The following is a 24,348-nucleotide window of genomic DNA, read 5'->3' as shown; positions in this document are numbered from 1 at the left end:
TTTAATTACTTTTTGGCTGCCCCTTCCCGTGCGCTCCCCGGGGCCACACCCCGGCGTGTCCGGTCTCCCGAGGCGCCTCACCCGGCGGGGTGACCCCGCGTTTTGCCCGTGCCCGCGGGGCCGCCGCCCGGGCGGGCGCGGCGGGGCCGGGGCGGGCGGGCGGGCGGCTGCCGAAGTGCGTCACGGCGGCCCCGCCGGGCCTGCTCCGCTCCGCTGTGCGCGCTGTGCCCGCCGCCCTCGGGCCGCGCCCGCCGCCCATTGGCCGCGGCCGGCCGGGAGGGGCCGCTTCCTCCGGGCCGGGCCCCCCCGCCGCTCCCGCCGCCGCTGCCCCCGCTCCGCGTCCCGCGTGGCCGCGTCCCGGGGCTGCTGGAAGGGAACGGCAGGAAAACGCCTTTTGGATCGCTTCCCTCGAAGACGTTGTACGGCCGCTTTCGTGCTCTCCGGGAGTTTTGTTGAATCCTGTTTTAAATGGCCAGGAACGAGAGTTCCTAGGGTTTCCTGTAGCGAGGTGTTCTCCAGTCATAGGTCTCGCTGTTAACTCTTGGCGGTTCAGTCTCGATTTGTGATTGATCGCTTCTTTCTCGTTTGTAGTCGTGGCCATTTCAAGCAACTTTTCCCCCTTATTCTCTTTTCGTTAAAACGGTTATCTGTGTTACATATATATATATGTATATGGTGGTGGATTCACCGTCCCTGGAGGTTTTTAAGATGAGACTGGATGTGGCACTTAGTGCCATGGTCAAGTAACCACAGCGGTGTTGGATCAAGGGTTGGACTTGATGAGCTTGGAGGTCTTTTCCAACCCAGTTGATTCTATGATTCCCGGAGTGTTTATCTGGTATTGAACCCTCCTAAGACTTGCTAAATACCCGTGTGCAGGCCGGCTGGTTATGTGCAGGTAAATAAATACCACGGGTGATTGTGCAATTGACAGTCATTAATCTCTGCCATCTTGGTATCACTTGCTAATTATCCCCAACTCATAATTTTGTGGATAAATCTTGGTGGTGATCAGTCACAGACTCACAGTACCACAGATTTGCTATGGGGGCTCCTTTAGTGGGTAACACAGATTCTGTTCCTTATAGCCATGATAACAGTTTCATTACTAAATAAAACATGGTGTGGGAAGGCAGCTGCCGTGCTCTTAGCATAAACCTGCATCTTTTGGCTGCTGAAAGAGTTGGAACTGAATGAGGTGGAATCCCCATGCTGTTATGATTAATTAAACAAAGACTAAGAAAGCTTCTAAGTTGTACAAAGGAGAAAAATATCAGTTGAATCCCATCTCTACCAGATAGATCTTTTTTCCATTAACTGGTGAGGCTCATGTTGGTCCTTCTTGGCAAAACCAGTGACATTTTACAGTGTTTTCTACAGGTGGCCTTTGTGCAACCTGAGACAAACACCTGAATTTCTGTTGCTGTTGTTTGTATTAAGTTAGCTGTGGTAAACTTAAGGTTGGCTACTTTATTAATTTAATTCAAATAAACAAATATACAAAACTAGCCATGGAACTTAGAGAGACTTTAATTTTCCTGTGATACTTCCTAGCACTTGCATAACTCCCACGATATGTACTTGGGCCAGAGTTATGGTTTTGGAGCTTTTTCATGTATTTACCCTCTCAGGAATACTACTGAATAAAGTCAATAAGCAGTATAAGGATTTGTTGAATTTTTATTTTAGAAGTTCAATTAAAATTCATGTCCAGTGCTCCTCTTTTAAATATTGTCTTGATGTTTTGCAACTGAAAGCTGAAGTTGGTTTGAGTGAGTTGGTTCAAATCAAGGAGTCTGTGATATTTTAAAAAATTGGATTCTGTGAAATGACAAGAAATTGGTAGGTTCATAGATTATTAAAATACTTATTTTAAAAATGCATTATATTACTTGAATAGCACTCCATTTTTAGAATAGGAGTATTCAATTAGCTGGCTGTTAATCTAACTCAAATTCCATAAATATATCACATTCCAGCTTTATGTGTTCAAGTCTCTAAATGTGCAGAATGGAATAATATCCACTTGGAAGGATTGTAAATAGAATTCTCAGTTAAATACTCTAGTTTTATTTTGTTTCAGTGTAACTTATCAACAACAACTGAATTCTTTAAAAAAAGTAATGTAGACAGCTTCTCTTGAATATTACATGCTATTACAGTCTCCTGTACAAAATAGCTGCAGGCAACAAACCACTTGAAAGTTCATGCTCTTGGTGGTGGGAACAACTGTGTTAGACTTGGTTAAGTCATGAAATGATGTTGGCACATCAGAGCTTTATGAACTTTTTAAAATTAGATTGCTCTTTGTCACTTATGGTTCAGATTTAGAATGATTCGAGAGTCCTTGTTTGTCATGTTCATTTGTTGTGTCACTGTCTCAGTTGTTTTGCTGCAGGCAAATAGTATAGGAGAGATTAGGTTTTCTGAAACTTGTGAGCCAGCAGAAACAGGTTGGATGTTTTACAGAAACCTGAAATACTTTGTTGCTTATTTTCACTGGATGAATCCCCAAAAGTAAGCAAGTATTTCTACTGGTTGTTGTGCTTGTTGGTTGTGTTACTGGAATGCTGTGTTTTGTCACAGAACTCTGCCTACAGTGTGGCCATTTCATCTCTAATTAGTTTGAAAACTTAGAAGAATATTGTAGGTGTGAATTTCCAAAATGGTTCAGTTCGGTTTTGGTGGTGGGTGTTGTTTGTTTGCCTTTTTTTTTTTTTTTTTAATGTGTGTAATTAAGAAAACATACTGGAAAGAGGAGTGTGTTGTCGATTGTGTCACCGATGCGAGAATTTCCAAGAGCTTCATCTGCTTCAGTACTTGTTTTGTCATGGAAAGAAGTGATTGATGGCAGCCATCAACATACCAGTTTAATACTCCTGAAGGTCTGCTCACTTTCTCAGTATCACTTAATACATTCACATTCTGAAAACCTCATCTTCCTTATATTAGAATCACTGACAAAGAGGAAGAGAGAATGAAGTGATAACTTAGTCCTTGGGAAACTGAGGTGAGCAGGGAAATTTTAGGTTGGAAAATACAAAGCTTGTACACAGCATCACAAAAGCTTAAATGGTGACATACAAGCTTATTGGCCTGGATTAGATTGAATGCCATCCAGTATTTTAGATAAACTCCCCTTTTAAACTCCCAAGGGTAAGTAAAAATGGGAATTCTTCATGGTCTCAGTGCTCTTCTGCCACTGGCACAGGCAGTCCTGCGGTGTGGGCTGCTCTGGGCCTCCTTCTGCCTCCTGCCCCTTCTGTCCTGTTGAGTTCGCGCAGAGGTGGAGCCGAACGGGGCCGCAGCCGGTTCAAGGTCCGGGTGAAGGCGCTGGAGCCGTTCCCGCAGGACGGGCGCGGGCAGGGACAGGGGGCGGGTGCAGCGGCCACCCCCGGTCCCCAGGGGGCGCCCCGGCGGCGGGGCCGCGGCGCGGGGGGCGCGGGGCGCGGGCCGGGGGAGCCCCGGGGAGCGTCTGCGGGGCACAGCTGCGGGGGCACCGCTGCGGCACTGCAGCTCCTGTGCTGGCATCCGGGCCTCCTCCAGCACTGCTGCGGGGAGTAAGCCAGGTAAAAACTTCCACCGTTCACTGAACAGGTTTCATGGTTGAGGATCAGTCCAGTGACTTCAGTTGGCTTTTTATATTAGAAAAAAAGTCTGCCTTCAAATAGTTCTGTATCTTTGTGGTTTAAGGGCAAGCTTTGAAATCTGATGTAACTTTTGACAAGGTCAGGTATTTATTTAAGAGTGTTACAGTGAAAACTTATGTTCTGAGAGTTGGAGATTAAAAGTGTAGTTTTAATTGTATGTTGTTTTAACTAGAATTTATTTTCTTTGGGTATTCTCATCTTGCAGTTTATAAAAATCTGGTAAAGTTGGATTTTTTTTCTTTTTTTTTGGTATATAAGTACAAAGTAAGGGAACCCTCTGAAGGTGACCCTCATTTAGCTCATCACAGTAGGGCTAGTGCTGACTTGTTGCAGTTGGGAAGCTTGAGGGGCTGTTACCTGACTGGCTTCTGTCTCGAGATGTTTCACTGCTCAGGTATCAGCACATAATATGTGTTCTTTTTTCTTCATCCTCTCAGTTTGGTGAGTGGGATCACTAAGACTAGACCAGAATCCTAAATATGGTGGATTATGCCATTGCATTATTTCACAGAATACTTTATCAGTTTTTAGTATCTTTGTATTTCCAACTGTTGCACTGTTACAATCTCATATGAGATCTTGGGTAGAGAAGAAGAGAGAGTGAGATGTTTCATCTCTCAAACATTTTCTGAGATCTGGCACCCAGTTTTGGAGATAGGAATGTGGGAAAATTTGATCCCCCATGTTACCCCCTTGGCTTTTATGTGGCAATTAGTTTTTTAGCCTTTACTGGCTACAAACTTGCATGGAGGAACACAGGCACAGTCTGTTTTTAAACTTCTTTATGCCAATTTGACTCAGAAATGAAGAATATAGGACTAGATTTGTATGCAGCTGCTTCTTGTCTTATTGTGGCTTCAGAGGGAAATGAAGTTAATTGTCAGATAGCTGCTCTGTCCAGGTATTTACTTTATTTTTGTCTATATTGTACATTTTTGGATTGTGTAGCTGGCTATGATTTCCCCCTTTGGAGGACTGGCATATATGGCAGGGTAGATTGTGATCTGTGATTGAGAAGTTAATCACAATACCTACCCAAAAAAGTATCTGAGCACATGTGTTGGTTGGTTTCTTTGGTTTTTTCTTTTTTTTTTTTTTTTTTTTGTAGGTAGGTGAAGGGTTTGGTTTTTTATGGCTCTGAATATGATGACTTATTAGTCCTGCTCTTACACAACCTTTTATGCATTTGACTTTATGCATTGACTTTGTGCATTTTTTTTTTTTCAGTGAAGGTTTGTCATTGGATTGGTGGAAGAGAATATGTGTGACATTAGAAGTCAGTTTGTTTTTTGCAGTAGTTTTTTGGTAGCACTTCTGTGAAGCTCTAAAGAGGAGAGTATTTTTCCATCTGTTCCCATTGTTCAGGCGTTGCTAGAGCAAGCTGATGACCTCTGCTTGTATTTTGAAAAAGGTGCCTCTTGCCATGTAATGGGTATCTCTGCAGTGCTCTAGACTGCTAAGAATTGTAGCTGGATTCCAAATCTCAGGGTTGTTTTCTATTAACAAAATAATGAAATCGAATATACTGACATTTCATAGAACACAAAACATTTCCGAAACTACTGATCACTTTAAAAAGTAACAACAAACCTTAGGTATGCATGTTTTATTTAGCTGGGATTGCATTCCAAAATTGGCTTCGAGTTGCTGCCAAGGTTTGGTGAAATGCTGCTCAGCTTCTGGCCTGTGAGTGAGAGAGCTTTGGGTGATGTGCAGGACACACCTGCCCAGACCTGCAGGCTTCCCCCAGGTTTGTCCCTTCTCCAGTGGTGCCCCAGTCCCAGCAGGGACAGACACCCTGTGCTGGACACAGGGACAGACACCCTGTGCTGGACACAGGGACAGACACCCTGTGCTGGACACAGGGACAGACACCCTGTGCTGGACACAGGGACAGACACCCTGTGCTGGACACAGGGACAGGCACCGTGTGCTGGACACAGGGACAGGCACCGTGTGCTGGACACAGGGACAGGCACCGTGTGCTGGACACAGGGACAGGCACCCTGTGCTGGACACAGGGACAGGCACCCTGTGCTGGACACGCTGCTCTGCTGCTCCCTAGGAAGGTGTGTGCTGTAGCACATGTGGGCACATAGCACTGAGGACTCAATGCAGTTATTTTCCTGTTGCTTAATGCATGTGATCTGCCTGGAAAGAGATGGATATTTTTGATTTGGAGGTAATTTTGCAGTCCTTCATTATGGCTGAATTGCAGTTTTTTACTTAATATAGGATTTCAGCCTAAGTTATAAGACCTTCCCTGCAGCATCATGTCTGGGAAAAAATTGACTTACTTTGTTTATAAATAAAAATAAGGTGTTCAATTTAAGGCTTTTTTAGTCTTTCACCTGTTATTGCTTTAGGTAAAACTCCCAGTTCATCCCTTAAGAAAGGTCAACTCTGGAAATTTGGACCATATTGAGTCTTAGTAAGCAGATAAGAAGTGAGTAATATAATTGGCTGATTTTTTTTTTCAGAGTGTAATCTTCCAGCAAGGAGAGTTCATTATAAGGAAGATTTGTAGGGAGTAGGGGTGTGAATAATTAAGATCTGTATTTTTTCGTGTGTTATTTTTATTATTTTGCTGTGAGCAATTGAAAATATATATACTAAAGTTACAACACCCCCCCTCCCTCCAAAAATACTAAATATCAAGAACATGGCTTTGTAGTTCATATGTGATTTTGAGGTGTCTAATTTTTAATTTGCAGGTTACTTTATCTGACATGAGTCCTGGAATAAGATGTTTTTTGTAATTGTGGATATAGTGGCCTGCTAACTTAGTTTGTATAATATGGTGGTGCATCCTGACCACTGGCTATTTCACTGCAGATGTTTTTAGAAACAGAGAACTGATGAATTATGATGTTTTTTCCAAGGGAGGAAACAGGGAAGACTTGATCAAGACCTTTTTTATCAAAGCAAGAATAATTAGTGGCTTCAGTCTACATGTCATATGGCAGAACTGTGCTTGCAATAGAGAAACAGGAGAGAGAATTGATATGGACTCTGTTGTATCTTGATTTAGGGTAAAGAATACAATTTAAATGGATTTGAAAAAGAAAGACTATTGTATTAATAATTTAAGATTAATAACATAAGAATTTATAAAATTTTGTTATTTTGTACTATTTTGGGATGGGAACTCTGTTCTTTCAAGAAAGTTCCAGCTTGGTGTGCAGCCATAGACTGTTTTTGTAATTGTTTCTTATGTACCTGTTTGAACAACTATATCCAAAATACTTTCTTTTTAACACCACATGAAATAAAACTTTGCATTATGAATGTGCAGGTGCTCCCTAGAAGTGATGCCCCAATGAAAAAACTATTTGTGTTCTTGGTCACAGAACTGTATAGGTGGGAAAGCCCCCCTGCAGGTCTGGTCCAACCTTCTCCTTAAATCTTGTCCTGTAGCACCAAGAATTTGTCCAGTGGAGTTTGAAATGTCTCAGGGTGGAGTTTCTGCAATCTCTCAGGCAACCTATTGTGTTGTTCTTATTGGAAGGGCCTTTTTTATTTCATGTCTTAAAGTCACCTTAAATTCCTCTGAAGATTCATGCCTTTCCACCCCCGGTATATGTTTGGAAAGTATTCCTTGATGATGGGGGCTTGGGAACCTAATGTCCTGATTCAGAGCTGGTGCTGGGTTTTTAATTAGGAATTTTTGAAAAAGAGAGAGAGGTGAATAGCTACTGAGTGACTTTTTGGGGCTTACATTTCTCTTCCCTCTAGTTGCATTTGCTGCCTTTATCCTTCTCCCGCTGTCCGTGCTCAAGCTTCACTGCTGCGCCTCTGACAAGTCTTGCACATAAAACTTCCTTTCTTAAGCATTTACCTGTTCACTCATACACTAATCAGAATGATTCTTTTTTGCAGTTTTCATGTTTGAGCAGTGATATTTTTATTCCTTCTCATAAGTATTTTTTCTAGAAATCTACAGTTCATTTGAAACTATGGTAACCAGAAGGGAAAGCTGCACAAGTATCTCTCTTCGATCTGTGGTATAGGCCTGCTGTTACTTGCCTAATAAACATTTGGCTAAAGAAAAGGTGAAGCATGTTGATTTACCAAACACAGAAATGGTTTATTAAGGCAAATATTTGAATGACTATGGAAAATGTTTGGGGTTTTTTTCCCCACTAAGTTACATTTTGGTCTTCAATATTCTTTTTAAGCTGCTCTGTTTTATTGTGTGCTTCCATTCTAATTGCTTTGATAAGCTGTATTTTCAACACTGGTATATATTAGTATTTAATTTTATAAATGTTCATCAAGTAAGAAGTATTGCTGATGTGTGTATGCTGCATTACTACTCTGCTGGGAAACAGCATGGATTCTGTACACAGACAACCTGTGGCTTGACAGTTCAAACATAATCAGAAAAATCAGCCTTTAGGCATTTTATTTCTCTTGCTGCATTGCATCGTCTCAGTTATACTGCCCAATTTCTATTCAGCAATGCAGTGGTTTTATGAAAGTTAATGAACTTGTGTATTCAGAGTATGTTTGTACCTCAGAGCAGTAGTTGCTGCTAAGCAAAAATTTTCTACAGTGGCAAGACAGATTGTATGCATCAGTATGATGTAAAAATATCAAAAACATTTTTAGACACTTTTAGTTTCAATAGCACTGGGTAGAATAAAATAAAGAAATGAAGAGCTACCCTCTTCCTATACAGTAGGTCACTCATTAAGATTCTTTGTATTCACCCCCAAGTGGAGTAACAGTCTCTATAAAATTGAATTCTCAAGGGTTTTCCTTTCAGTGCCAAGGGGCTATAAACTATGCAAAGAATACCTTGCATTCAAAACTGGTTAGTGAAGTTTTGTTTACAAGAGAGGATTTATATATTCTTTCATAATCCTACAAATGGGCTTAGTCTTCCTCTATCTCCAGTGAAGAGAAGCATGGAAAAATTCTTTTGGATGCAAGATTGAGTCAATGTTCTTGGTAGCTTGGGGATTTAAGGAACTTACTGAAGTTTTTCAATTCCTTTACAATAAGCACTATTTGTTAGTATATAAGGAATGAAGCATCCCAGGAGATGAAATAGGATTACCAGGAGGAAGGAGAACATAGCCAGGAAGATGGGAGAGGTAGGAAAGTGTGAGAATATGTTGATGCTTACTGGAGCCATTTCGAAATATGTTGTGTGTCCATTTGTATCACCTTCACTTTTTTATTTCTGTTGTGGAATTTGTTGGCTTCGATCTATTAGATACATAAGTATCCATAAGTAACTGCTTTGATGTAAAAACCTAATCTTGGAATAGGTTGTTCTGTCAGATGTGAAAGCTGCAAATGTTTGTGTTGAATGTTTAATTTTTTAGTTCCTAACTTTATCAACCATTAAAGGCTATTGGAGTGGGATCTGGAGGAGAGAAATCAAGCTAGCAATCCATTGAAAATGTAAAGTTGGTTTTTTCAGTGAGGATAGTTGGTGGAGAGACTTGTTACTTACTGATGTGAAAGAACAGAACTGGGCAGTTATGTAACTGGAAATAATTTCTCAATGTGACTCCACGTGCAGAGTTTCCTCCCTCATTCATTGGGTTCTTCCTTCCATATTTGTTCAGGCTGCTGCAGATGAGTCTTCCCATGTCACAGGGCCAGTTCCATGGGTAGCTGCTGCTGGTAGGGTGGTTTGTCTCTCCTGACTGCATGTTTTGTCATTTGTCTTGTGCCTGTGTTTTCTTCCCATTTGAACCTCACAGGTGGACTGGTTTAAGGAGCTGAACTGAAGAGTGTGTGTTAAATCCCTGTGGAGTCAAATGGGTGCTGCTTCTGCATGGAAGAAGATAAGGGACCTTTCAGCCAGTGAGAATACAAAGTATTCAGTATTTCAGTAGTCCAAGTGTTGTAGTGGCAATGTTTTCTGTGACTGTAGGACCAGGAAAAGAAAACTTTTTATTCCTGCAGTCGTCTACTACTTTTCTACGTGGTCAAACTCAAAAACCACTAGGGTGATATGCCAGTTCCAAAAGCAGTCCTCTAATCTCTGTAATGATCTCTGTTTTATCTTTTTTTTTTTTCTTTCCCCCCCAAAATGTTACAAAGTCTGTCATAGGTCAATTAGAGTTCTGCAAGGAAATACAGGACTGTGCATTAATTTATACAGGCAGGAAGATCATGTACATTTTTCTTTGGTTTCGGTCTGTGTGCTAGTTAGAAGTTGTGCAGGTGTTACTGGGAATAAGATGGAAGGAGTAGGAGAAGATTTTAGGAACAATTATAGAAGATTTTTCTCCCCTCAAGATTTTCTTCCAGCCTTGGCATGGTTAATCAGCTGCTGTTGTCAAAACCCTGCTAGACCTCCTCCTTCAGCTAGATGCTTCCCAGCCTGTTGTGGTTAGATCTTATTATGAGCCTTTGCACTCTGGAGTTTTCTGTGGTTTATGGAAGCTGCAGTGCCAGTTCTATACATGGTCTGACTTCGGCCTGTTCACAGAATACAGACCATCCTATGCAATGATCCAAAGTCCCAGCCTTCCTGGCTTCTGAGATTTTTGGGGCATGCTGAGGCTGTGGGTCTCACCTCTGGGAGTACCTGATAATTAAATCAGACATAACCTTTTTTAATCTCATAAAATATTAATACTGTCCTTCAGAGATACTGAGAAATGCCTGAACACGTTGCATGTCTCTCCTCTTTACCTCAGTTAAACCTCAGTTCTCAGACCATTTTTTCTTCTACTCTTGGAAGAAAGCTTGCAGAGTGTTTTTTACAGTGTGGAATTCTAGGTAACAAGGTGCTGGCTTCCTTGAGGTGTTTGGGAAGAGCTTCGCTGTTGATTGATCAGAAATTATGACATTGTGATTCATTGCCTAATTCCTTGCCATTTTACAGTTTAGATCTGGGGGAGCTGGTCAGCTCTAGGCAGAACTGGGATTTGTTGAATATAAACTTCTGTGTCAAAGTCAAACTGACAGCTGTATGCTGTGATTTTGCTTTGTGAAGTTGTAGTCAGAAATACTAGACAACAGGAAAGTCATATTTACAAGATTTTTGGAGTGCTGTAGATCATTTTAGGTTGTACAGAGGGGTATGGAATGTGGGTTGTTCAGCATGCATTTATATAAACCATGTTGGAACAGGAGTTTCTTTTTTGGTGTTGAATTTGTAGAAGGCAGTAGGCATTGGTTCCCCCAGTTTTGCAGGTGCTCCTTAGAAGGACTGTTGTGAATTTAGCTGCAATTGCCTGAGCTCTGTTTCTCCTTACTGCTGTTGAAATGTTTCAGTGGGACTTCCCTGCTTGGAAGCGTGCCAGAATGAATGTGTGGGAAGACTTAATACTTGCTACTTACATAGCATTTTGTATGTTCAAAGTCTTCTGCAAATATTAACTAATCTTTATTTAGCATTTGTGCCCAATTTCTGTCAGTATAAATCAGTAACAGCCAGTTATGACCTCTACTTTTTTTGATGTCAAAAGAACAAACTGCTGTAACTAGTATAGTAAGAATAATCTTTATCATCTTATTAAAGTACCAGTTTTTGTCACTCTACACTTCTGGCTTCGTGTGGTGTAGAAAAAAGTTATGAATAGAGCGTAGTACTACTCTTCAGGAGGTCTGTGTGCTGTAGGATGCTGAGTGCTGGAAGGAATGGCATTGCATTCATTTTGTGTGTGGTATTTCAAGCTTTTCTGTGCTGGTTTTTGTTTCTGCAATATTAAGGGTTATTTCTTTCCAGCCTGGGAGCCACAGCGTATTTGTAACAAGTAATGCTGTGAGAATAATGTTCATTGTGAGCTTGCTTCTTAAGAACTGTCATTCAGCTTAAAACAGTCTTAAGTTGAAAATTCTTAAAATTACTTACAGTATACCTGCACTAAAAAGTTACTGAGCTTTGCCCTACTTGTATTTTGGCATTATAAATGCCTGTTTTTAGCAACTGGTATGACAAATTCATTAAGCTGTTAGTTGTTTTAGGTATGGTAAGGTTCTTGCAACACCAAACTCCAAGTAGCTGTGTATGTTTTTATTAGGATCCCATGCTCTACTTTGAATACTACTGTTATGTTGGGTTTTGCCACTGCAGTTGATCAACTGTAAATAACTAGTGTGTTGTACAGAAGTATTTTTCAGCAGAAAAAAATATTGTTCTGATGGTCATGTATAGTCTCTGTTCAGTTTTCAGAATTTTGGCAAGAAAATTCTGTTAAGTCTGTAAGTAAGTTTGAATTGTAAATTGTGATACATTAAAAGTTGACTGTTAATTTCAGAGAGAAAAAGTCTGTAGAAGAAGGTATGATCTTTTACTTTGCTGCATTTTGTCTTTGACCAACCACTTTGCCAATTTTGTTATGTATTAATTTGGTTTTGACTTTTAGATTTTTACTGTTTGTTGTAAAGTTGAGTAGCTTTAGAAGTTAAATGGCTGTGGGACTTTCGACCTTCACTAAGTGTCTAAAATGTAGCTTTTAAAGAAAAATAGCATTGTACAAAATGCTAAATAGGTATCCCAAATACAGGCCTAGTATTGCTCTAAGAATACTTTGGATCTTAGCTAAAATGGACAAAACTGTATTTCTATTTGATTATTATCTGTCAAAACCTTAGTCTAAACAACTTTGGTATGAACACAAAACCAATTTTTTTTAGTTTGTTTTCTGGTAATAACATGATTTGTGGCATCTACACAGATCAATGAAGAAAATAATTAGAAACAGAACTAGTTTTCATTATGTACTCTTGGATTATTAAGCTACTCAGTGGTGAGTTCTCTCTGGGACTGAATAAACCTGGTCCTGGCTTTCTGTGGAATAATCGTAGATTCTGATCATGTCGGATGTGCTGGAGAAACATTGTAATAGTAATGGGTTACAGAACCCAAATGAGACCACTCTTGGCTGTACTTGGTAAAACGAACTAGTGGTTTGCTTTTCTGCAGGGATGTAACATCTTTCTATTTCTGTCACATCTCTGCTGCTTTCATTGCCATTTCATGTAGGCTTCAGGCAAAGGTGATCAACTATTGGCTTGTCAGAACATTTATTCAGACATCACAAACCAGAGTGAGTTATGAATTTTCATTACTGTTGGAAAAGCAGCATGTGAGGCCAGACTTTTACATTTCCTAGCTGGCTGGATAACACTTGGTACTGGTGTTTGGGTGCTGTACTGAGTGTGGCTCCCAGTGCCATGGCCAGAGAGGGTAGCAGTGTATGACAACCCCTAAAGCAATTGTAGCCTATCAGAACAGTATGGACATCTCTCTTTCTTTTGACAGAATTTGACAGTTGGTCATGTCTGCCATACTGTCTCACTGATTTTGAAAGGAGCTGTTTTGCACCAGCCACAGGACTCTTTTGTCGAGCCAGCTCAGCTTACTAAACTGTTGGAAAGCTAATTCATTCACAAAGAAATTAATAGACTGTTGCTCAACAAAGGGTCTGACAAGTGCCCTTGACTAAGAGACATGGCCAGAAGTAAAAGCAAGGAGAAGGGAGAAGTAGGACTGTTCTTTCTCCAGTAGCAACCTATCTATTGTATTATTAAACTACTATGGTTATTTGCACTAAGGAATGTCTTTCTATGGATATACATATAATGAGTTCAGAAGGAAAGGAAAATTAGTTGTTTATTTTGAGAGAAATACAAATTACCAAGAAATAGAATTGCCAAAAATGGTAAAAAAATACTTCCTTAGACTATTTTAGTGATACAGTGTAATGATAAACAGTCATATTTTGTGCCCATCTTTTGTGAATAAGGCCTGGCAGCACTCTGGGTGCCACAGCTACATGTTAAGAAGGTGCTGAATTTGCCTATTTGTAAAGTCAACCTGTAATTCTCAAGCAGATTTAATGATGAATGAAGTATCTTCTGTCCAGGACAAATCTGGCATTATGTGTTAATGCAGAATTATCAGAAATGTGGTTGTGGGCCTCAGTCTAAGGTATGTCAAGGTTCCATGACTGTGTGATCTGGTACTGCTTTGTCTGAGTATTAACACTTGTGGTATGACTGTCAGAGGACTCCTGGGTGTGCTTCTGTGTCTCGTTGGCACAGAGAGCAGATGTTTATGCAGGAACCTGGCTGATGGTGTGATTTAAGTATCACGCTGCAGTTTTTGACGGTCCCGGAAATTACATCTCGCTGTGCTCAGACTCTTTCTCTGGTAGCTTAATTTCAGAATAAGATGATTATTTGTTCTGAAAATGCTGTGCAGCTCCTTGGTTCCTTGTGGACTGTATGTTGACACTACAGGTGGCTGTGCCTGCTGGAGTGTGTTACCTGCCTGTGTTGCTTTATGGGTTACAAAATGAAATTCATGAGTTACATTATTGCTGAAGTTTTTAATAACTGTGAAGTATTACTGGAATCCTGAACTTCTCTTCATTGAGAGCTTAATTAAAATAAAGGCACAAGTTATTGCAGAAAAGTCAGTACCACTAATTTTGGTTAATAAAGACTAAATTATATGGTATATAAATACTGTCCATTTCATAATGGCTGAATATTAATCTTCTGATTGTAATTTGGTAGCAGTTGCCTTCCTGAAGTAATTCTTAAACCATACCATTTTCATTTGTTTCCTCCTGCTCCCCCATTCCTGCCCCCAGATATTTAGATTTACGAATACCACATCTTCCAACACCGTTAACTCCCATCTTTTGGAATTCTCTGAAAGACACGGTAGTGCTTCCCTATTTCATTGCATTAAAAAAAGAATATTTTTCTTACATTGATGTTTGCTAATTCATCTTGTGAGGTAAACAGTCTTTGGCATAGCAAGTAGGAGCAGGGGAGTTTTCAGTAATGGGTCCACATCAACAGCCACCACTGTCAGGGCATAGGAAGCTCCATCAGGACCTTTTAAAGTGCTTAAACTGAAGAAAGCCTAAGGGACACCCTGGGGTTTAGGGACCTGTGTGCACCTATGGAAGTAGACTTGGTCAGTCAGTATCAGTTAGGGCAAAAGATTGGAAAGGGAGAAATAAAATATTTTCCCTGGTTTTCTGTTTTTCACTCACTGTTATTTAGCTAGGTGTGCAGTGTGCTGTGCAACATCACAAAGGTGCTTTTTAATTATGTTTTTAAGAACACTTTGTTAGGCTTCTACAGCTTTAGATTCTGATTCTGTTAGATTCTGAAGTCCCACAATCTGCTTAGTCATAAATTCAAGTTCATAAAGCAGTTCTTGAACTAAAATTTCATTTTACTCTTGTATGTATTGATGAACAGGATAAAAACCGAACATTTTTTCACTATCTCAGGAAAGGTTTCCGTACTAGATCAGTCAACATTAATTGAAATTATTAATTAGCTTGGAGTGAGAAGTACAGTATTGTACTCTTGAGTAAATGTTAAGTTAATAGTCTGTTCTAAGGACTAGGTTTATATAGTTAAAAGACTGCCTTTTAAAGAAAAATTTGTGGTTACATAATTGCAAATATTTGTGGCGGACATTTTAAAATATATACACATTCTCCAAATGGATTTCTCTGAACATCATCCTTGTAGTGTTAGGACCATTGATGAATGAGCTGATGAGTTACTACCCGAGTTTGTATTTTCCTGTACTCCATGTACTTGTAGGGTTTTCAGTTTGGGAACTGCAAAAGCCTTCAAGAAGTTTGTAGTCATTGTCACAGGTTAAAGTGAGATTTTAAAAAAATCTGTGAAAATGTGTAGTTCATGATTTCCTTCTGGTCAGTAAGGGATCAGGAAGGATGTAGGAGCCTGTGCTACAGGGGTGGGTAGATAGAGATCCAAGTGTGAGTGCTTTCTGCATGTGAATACTCAAGAAGGTTTTGAAGAACCAGGTATCATCTGTTAGAATATCCTTTTCTTGCTCCCCACATGACGGTACAGGCAGCACTGAAGCAGCTGTAACAGAAAATTTGTCTTCTATGAAATGGCTGAGGGAAGACTAGGAAGATGAATACTTTTTATTCCAGGTTTGCAGTTTTCTTTGGGCTTTGTATGTTTATCATTATTTCTGGTTTCAAACTGTTTAATTGGAAAACAGGTCACCTGTTGTTGTGTATGAAAGTTTGTGAAAGGGCTTGTTTTAAATGACTGGAAATTAATAAATTATTTTTTCAATCTTTCTTAAAATACTATTCTTCACAAGTGATTTTGTGTCTGTATTGAAAATACTGAAATATCAATATTTCCTGTGCAAGAGAGTTTTGCCAGTTGTGGCTTAACAAAGGTATTTAGTAGTATGTTCTCTTCACTCCTGACAAAATGCACATGTAACCTTCCTTTCATGGGATGGAGGGGACTGGAGTACTGTGGTAGTGCTTGATATTTGTGGCTTTGAACTGCTAAGGTTAAGCAGGTTGTGTGGCCTTTCACTTTTCCCCTCTCCTTGGCACTGTGGGGGGGTTGTTACCTGCCTGTGCATGGGTGTTATTGATGCTGCTTTAATTGACCATAAGCAGTTTCTAGAGCACATCTTGGAGACATATTGTCTCCTTGGGGATTTATTGCATTTGCAACATCACACCTCTGATCCTGCTGCTTACTGAATATGATTATCAGCCATTAGGACTGAATATTTAAACATGATCACTACATAATGTTCCCTCCTCAGTTTGGATTTCTGTTCTCCGTTAAGGATCTCTCTCCTGTGTGTTTAGTTTTTGTGGACTTCTTCCATGTGCTGTGACATTTTTCCTGTGCTCATTGTTACAGTGTGAGTTCTGTCTGGTTCTTAGTCTTGCTGACAGAAGTGTGGATAGATTTTTACAAAATAAATTTTTGTGCAAAATGTATTTTCTTCATTTTCCTGGGGAAGATAAAAGTTCCTTCCTTTTTCCTAGGATTCAGTCAGTCTCTAGGTGTTTTATATTGTTTTCTCACCCATTTAACCTTGTGTGCTCCAGAAAACTGAAAAATCACATCTGAATTTTTGGGTTCTCCCATCATGCTGCCCAGGTGAAAACTGTTAACAAGCAGCGTGTCATAGTGCACATTAAAGACTGTATGATAAAGAAAACATGAAATAGTCTTTCAGCCTGGATAATTTAAGTATTTTTTACTTGTTTGATTTTGTTTGTTCCAGCACACACGGTTATGGTCATATTTTGTTTACATTATACTGCTGTGCTGGAGATGGACATGTTTTAGACCATGTCATTTATTAATAAATAATAAAATAATATTTAGCCTGTTATTTCAATGTAAATTTTGGGAATGGTAAGTATTAAAACTTAAATCTGTTCTTTTAATTTCAGAATGGGGAATTGACATAGTGTGTGAAACTTGATGTGTTAATTGGTGAGATTTGTGGTTTAAATTGGCAGCCAAGGCACCTCTTTGTCTTCTCTCCCTTGCAAATATTAGTTGCCATTTTGAACAAGAAGATTGTTTTAGTGAAGGAGAAACATTTAATAGCATCATTTTATGCTAGTGCTTGAGGGTTGTAAATATTGCAGTCCAGCAAATACTTGGGAGATTTCTTGAGCTGGAAATTGCCACATGTGTTCAAGGTTTTGCCTTGTCTGTAAAGTGAATTGCTTGATGAGCACTTCATTTTCTTCAGGGTTATTAGAGGAAGTGAAAATATTTTGGTATCTGCTTCTGGAAATAGTGCTGGACAGTTGTCTTTTTCTCTGCAAATTTGATGTTTTTGCTCCTATTTAAATTAAGGCAATTGATTCTTGGCAAGTCAGGTGAAGATATGTTGATATTGTTAAAATTTTCAATTTATACTGCACAGTGTTTCATGTATCAGCTGAAACAACTTTAATTTTCTCCATTAAATGTTCTTTTGAGGGGAGTTGAGGGGACTGTTATTGCAATTCTAAAATTGTGTATTCAGGTTGGGCTGTAATACAGAATTAAATATAGAAACACTGTAATGTAAAGAATAATTAAACCTTCATTGCTGCAGAATGTATCTTGGTTGTCTGTAATCACCATACAGTTAATAACATCATTATATGGTCTGAGAGAGAATGGCATTGGGTTACTTTGCTTGGGAAGAAGAGATGTGTATTTGTGTATGCCATAGAGAAACCTGAGGATATTCTGTTAGGCCTCAATGGGTAAGATGTCCTTTGTGGATTGGCTTTTTTGGTAGTCCTCATAAAATACCAGAATTATTTCCTTAATTATATCCTAGGTGTTTAAAGCTTTATGCATTTATTTGTGAGAAAGCTGTGTGAACAACAATTTTGATGGAGTACTATTTTTCTGTATCACTTCAGAGGGTGAAAAGGCTTATTTAGAGCTTGTCACTGGTAGTATGTTTACTGTGTGAATTCAGTACTAAGACTTGATAAATAATTTTTAGCGCTTACTATGCTTTCTTATTTTTATTAATATACATGGATGTTAATTGGAGTTAATTGCCTTGGAGACCTGATCAGAGCTCTGTAAATTGAGTGATATCTCTAATTCTTGCTACAGGTTTTTTCATTTTTCAGATGGTGTTCCTGTGCTGTGATTTTATTTTGCTGTTGAACAGCTGTGACTTTGCTATTCTTTGCTTTAGTCCTTGGAATGCTCCAGCTGTGTTCTTGGACCTTTCCTTCCCACCTAAGTGAAGTTCAGGAGTAGCTCATTACTGCCTGTTCCGTGGGCCCTCATCAGTCTTCGCTGACCTTTGGAAAGGTTTGGTGCTGCTGTCTGGCTCCCTCTCTGCTGGGCTGCAGTTCTTTTACCTTTGTTCCTTCCCTGCAGAAGAGGAATTTTACTAGTTTGTGGCTTAGCAAGTGCATCGTGCTTGATCAGCTGCAAGAAGTGCTCACACACCTTTCTGGTTGTTGTTCTCTTCTGCCTTGTTTTCTTAGTGGACTGTGTTTAATACCAGGGTCTGTGGTTCTGGAGTAGTTTTTACACTTAGCATATAAAGTCTTAAGTTAATTCACATAGTAATAAAATTTATGTTCTGTAATTAATTTTTTTGGCAGGCATCTGTTTCACAGTAATGAATTGGTAGCAGTTCCTAAAATGTCTGTTGACTGTCTAGAGAGTTGTAGGAAAGCTGGCATTTAAAAATCTTTCTCATAACTGAAAGAAGTGGGCAGCTTTATATTAACCCATCTTTCCTCAGAAAAACTTCTGACTGAAATCTCTCTATAAAAATTTAAAAACCCAGTGAATTGTTTTTCTCTTGACCTCTGAATTTAAAGGGTAGTTACTTTCCCTTAATCTCAAAAACACCCTAAAATAAAAAATCACATGCTAAGGATAGAGATACTAGTTGTTTTTCTTAAAAATACACAAAAAACCCCCAAACACAGATGAACAAAAATTCCAATTTAACATTGTGTTATCTGTTATCGCTATTGTCTCCAACTCTTAACAGCAGTTGAAAACTGTGGCTCTGATTGCAGGTTCATTTTAGGTTGCTTGCAAGACTAAATTTGTAGCATTTAATGATCTAGGATTTTCATACCCTAGGGCAAGATTATAGTAAGTGGAGGTCAAGCTGAACAACCGCCAGACCTGATTTACACTCAGATAAAAATGTTCTTGTCTAACAATTGGATTGAATGTTATTACCTCTTTCCCTAACTTGTGCTGAAAATTGTTTTATATTGTTTCAAGACCAAGGCAGTCTGATGCCAAAAAAGCATCCTCTGAATGGAATATTAATTTCACCTTTTGAGTTTGTGAAGTGGCAGAGAATCAGGTAAATGTATCAATGGCCTCGGCACCTGTATTGTGAGGGGTAGGAGACTTACTCAAAATAGAATATTTTATTAATGGAGAAACTCTCCTTAATATGATGTCCATGTGAAAGCAACAGTCAATGATGGTGAAATAGGAAGAAAAAGAAATCTTGGAAGGATGTAACCCCTTTGATTATTGGCGTTTGAGAGTGCCAAGTTGTTTCAGGAGGATTGGTGTCATTACTTCTTCAGATCAATTGATTGACTAGTAACTGATGTTTTGACAGTTGTGTAATAGATCATGACCAAAACAGTGAGTGTTTTAATATATGTTAGGTGAGCAATTAAACTGTACTCTGAAACATTAAAAGTAATTACACTTCGTTATATGTGGGCAAACTAAAGGAAAGATGGCAAATATATTTCAGTTGAAGCACTGTGTTATTGTAACTAAACATCATGTGTAGCTGTTTTGTCAGGTGATGTTAACTTCCAGTGGCATGCCTGTATAGGAATTCCATTTGAGTTGAAACAACTCCAGGTATTATACTTGTAATCCTGATTAGTGGTACAACAGCATGAGAGTTCTATACTGCTGATTTATGGCCAGAGCAATTCTAAACATTTTGTGACTTTTTGAGTAAAAACACAAAGTTGGCAGTTTGCATTAGTAATGCAGAGAGATTACTGTAACGTAGCTTGTTGTTCATCCAGTGTTCTTATGAAATTGGTGCCTGGGGCATTAAAATGAGGACTCGGAAAAATCTGCTACTTGATGATACTTAGACATACTGGGTTATTTTTTTGTGTAAGGGTATCTTAAACATGCATGAATCCTAATCCAGTTACCTAATTTTAAGTCTCTTCCCTTTTCCCATAATGTATAGCCAACCCCGTGATTACAAACTGCATGTAATTGAATTTTTTGAAAAATAAATCATGGTTTCAGGAGCTGTGAACTTGCTGTAAGTAAAACAGTAAATGATTTTGCAGTATCATACCAGGTTAAAAAGTTTTTATTTGTCATTAGGTGTTATGACTTGATGTTAGAATCCTGAATGGTCATTACAAACTACTGATAAAAGTAATTTGAGAACAAAATCTGTTAGGCATAAGAGCAGAGTCTGCAGAGTTCAACACAGGAGTAATAAATAATTATGTAATTGATGGCTGACTAATTAAGTCAAAGAAACACTGCTCTTGAGTGAGTATCTGGAAGAACTGAATAACCTACTATGGGGGAGTCAACAAGATTGAATATCCATTTCAGAAAATTAAATGTGTGTTTAGAGAAAGTGTATTGACTTATTTTAGCATTGCATCATTGCACAACATAAAATGGAGTGGAAAGATCAAAGCAATCTGAAAGAGGTATTGCCTGTTTTAAATAATCCCTCTTCTGTCCAACCCTTCAAAATACTTGGAATTATTATTTAATGAGAGATGTCAGAGAAACTAAAGTAGGACTGAAAAACTCTCTCCATGTATGTTGTGTTCTCACCTGCTGAGTTACCCATTTCTGATATGAGTGTTGGGAAGGTGGGAGATGAGTAGTTAGTACAGAAGAGAAACCTGTGCTAAGAGTAAGGATGTAGTTAATTAAAAAAACACAGCAGTTGTTGGGGAAGACATGGTGACAGATACAGCACTTGCATTCTAGCAATTCTTGTTTTAATAATTAGAGGTAATTGCAGACTGATAAGGCAAATATGATCATGGACTGAAAACCACAAGAAGATGATCCAGTTCTGATAATAAATTAGAAGCTGAAACTGTAGTGACTAAAGCATTTTCCCATGCAATTGTGGGACAACTCTGGGTTTGTTAATTGTCCTTTGGTGATTTCTGCCGTGGCAATCGACTCTTCCATCCCTCTGTCAGAGGTTACCACCCATGCCATGAAATTCAGCAAAATGGGGTTTGTCAGCCCATCAATGCTCCCTGTTTGCAAGTGCAGAGTATTAGCTTTAATTGTCACTGCAGATGAGTGCCATTAATAGATCTGACTGTGAGACAGAGCATATGAAATAGGAAAACTTGTTCTCTTTGTTGTTGGGGGGCGTGGGGGTGCTTTTGGGTTTTTTTGAGGTGTTTGCACTAAATGTATCTGAGTTTCATACACAAAATCATGAGTGTTAAACTGCTGTATGAATTAAAATGTAGCTGCTGTAAATACAGTCAACACTGCTGTGTGATGATGTTTTACATTTTGTACCTACTTGCCAACTAACTTCAGCAGACAAAAGTGTTTCTTGGTATTCCTTGTATTAAAGGAGTGAGTAAACTATGATGGCTAAAAAATGATAGTTTTTTTGTTTGTGGGTAGAAACAAGAGCTTGATTACTTACCTTATGCCCAAGATGGCATTTTTGTTTCAGCTGGGAGGAAGAAAAAGGAGAAAGTCAAACACAATATTTAGCATGCGAGACTTGTTCCATGTGCTGGAGGTGAGGGCATTGGGAGGGGATTGGTACCTCCTAGTGCTGGAAAAATGCTGTGAGTTCCATGTGCCTCCAAGAGTGTGGAGCAGTTGGGAATTCAGCTCCCTGGGCTATAGGGTACCCCCCATTCCAGAATGCCTCACTTGGAGTGGGGGAAGGGGGAGAAATGGTAGCACATGTAGCTTGTTTAAGAGACATCTGGCACTACTGCTCCTGGTTTTTTTTTTCTTTTAAAAAGAAAATACAGGAAAAAGAGGCTGAAAGTAACTACCTTATCTCAACAGCTTCTACTCTGTTGCTGAGCTTGTAAGTTTGATAGTTGTAGTTTTAATATTTTCAGTGTATTGAACATTGCTCAAATAAAATATTTACTACAAATTGTGATACTTGCATAATGTTACCAGTAAATTTTCAGCAGAATTTAAATTTACCTATAGGCTATAACTGTCTTTTGAAAGAGGAGGGAGCTACTAGATTTATTTACATGATGAATTTACTCAAGAGCAAACATGTAAGGGGACAGGTTTTTTGATTTTTTTTTTTCTTTTTAGATTAAATGAAAAAAATTAGGGTTTAATTTTGGTTTATTTAACCAGCTGTACTTGTGCATTTTAGATCTGTGTGGAGGGGATGCTCTTGTGTCCCTGTGGTGCCTAAAGTACAGTATTTGAGGCACTTACAAAGGAGGATAACTTCAAAAGGACAAGTCTCACTAACCTTTGCTTCGGAGTATTTTACACACATCAAGACTTGCTCGGTATTTGTCAGCTTACTTAGTAGAATGAGATTGGTCTCTAAAAAACCTTGTTTTTATAAGTTTTCTTCATGTTAGCTTTCATAAAGCAGGCCTGGTTTGTTGCAGTTCTCCCAGCTGGCATAATTTATTACCTGCCACAAGTAAGCAATAACAGAGTTGAAAAAAATTATTGATTTGAATACTGCCAGTATCTTTTGCAATGTTCTTAGGACATATGCAAATGGCCAGGCTGCTTTCCTCTGCATGTTTAATGAATGTCAGTAGTTAACTGTAGGTCTCCATACATGAAGCTTCAGCATCAGTCATCTCTCCCACAAAACTATTTTAAGAGGATGCTGTTTTAGGATGAATAAAGAAAAAGGAGAGGGTCATTTTTAGACTTGGTGATGACAATATGTATTTTTTTTCATCCATTAATGAATTCATTAATGGATTATTAGCATTCTTCATTGTGGATATATTCAGTTCTCTGAATTGTGTGTGGGAAAGCCATCCATGCACATCACAACTGCTGGTTCATATGAAATTAGTATTCAGTGCTGCAAATCTCTGAACAAACCAATTGGGATTTTAGCCCAAATGTTATGAGGGAGAACAAGAACAAAATGTTGGGTATTAAAAAATGTTTAAGCTATGACTGAGGATGTATGGAGCACAGATGTTCTGAGGTTGGCAGAATTGCAGAGATAAAAACCTTGTTATCTTTCATTAAAAAGTTATCTTTATTCTGTTTTAGAAGCGAAGCCAACTTTTGCATACATGAGTAGTTTGCTTGAATTTTATTTTTAAGGATGATTATTTAGATTGATTGTTGAAAGAGCCATAATCCACTTATGAAAGGCTTAGGTCTTAGCTGTCACACTGCTTGGTTTGGATGCGGCACAGTATTTATTCCTCTTTTCTTAAATACTCCTTTTCCTTTTGGATGGCATAGATTTCAGCTGGGCCTGGGAAGGAGGGATGATTGTCTTGACTGTTTACACCACGGGAATGGCAGTCTTTGGACCTCCCTGTAACTGGGAGTTGGCAGTGCTGCTGCTGTGCTGTCAGTGCAGCAGTGATCCTACCGGGAGGGATGAGAGCACCCTGCCTGGGTGCAGAGCAGCTGCATTCCTGCAGGTGGCCCAAGGGAATACCAGGAGTGATGCCCTTGCTGCACTCCGGGCCTGTTAGGAAAAAAGCTGGACTGGAGTGGCAGGACAAAGCAGGATGGAATTGAGTGAAGCATTCTTACCATGACCACCCCCCCTCTTTTTTTTTTTTTTTTTTAAGTTATTTTGGAGGTTGGTAAGACTTAACACAGTTTGACTCATAATCTTTTCTGTTTGTTGCTGTGGTGGGTTTAGTCTCTTTTGGTTATTGTCTGGAACCAGTTCAACCATTTTTATGTAGTGTGAATCTTAAGTTAATAAATCTCAGTGAATCTCAGCAGACAAAACATAGAACTGAGCTGGTCTCTTTTTGCCCTCTGATCTTGGAGGGCTTCGGATCAGATCACTGTGCGGGGGGGTACAGGGGGCTCTTCCAAGGACTGATACAACCTGACTGGGAGATGTGCTTGAGACATTTGACTTCTCACTCTTCATTAGTTTTATTTTATGGGGTTTTCCTTTATTTCAGCCATCTAATACTGACTGTATCTTAGAGCAGCAGCTGAAGCTATTGCAGTAAGTACTGTGTAGTCCCTCTTCCAGAATTTATAATCAAATGCAGTTGATCTTAGAAATGCCCAAAGTTTTCTGCACAAATCCCTAGTGACCTGGACTTTCCTAAGGAGAAAATCCGTGTGGTAGGAGGGGAAGCTGTGAGACTCCTCTAAAGTGAGGCAACTTGCAGACTCACGTTTATCAGTGGAAGAACAAAAAATAGGACTGGGTGGGGGATGCCTTGTTGGTTGGAAAACTCTGCCTCTGCTGTGTGTC

General features: G+C 39.2%; 1 protein-coding gene across 6 annotated transcripts in view; it reads left to right on the top strand.

Annotated features, from left to right (window-relative positions):
* STAG2 (STAG2 cohesin complex component) overlaps window positions 1-24,348 on the top strand; it is a 71,113-nt gene that overhangs the window by 2,000 nt on the left and 44,765 nt on the right. The gene's annotated exons all lie outside the window — the stretch shown is intronic.

Source organism: Pseudopipra pipra, chromosome 13, assembly GCF_036250125.1.
Source record: "Pseudopipra pipra isolate bDixPip1 chromosome 13, bDixPip1.hap1, whole genome shotgun sequence".
NCBI classification, from domain to species: Eukaryota; Metazoa; Chordata; class Aves; order Passeriformes; family Pipridae; genus Pseudopipra; species Pseudopipra pipra.
The sequence above is the reverse complement of the archived record's forward strand: the minus strand, read 5'-3'. Positions and strand labels throughout refer to the sequence as shown.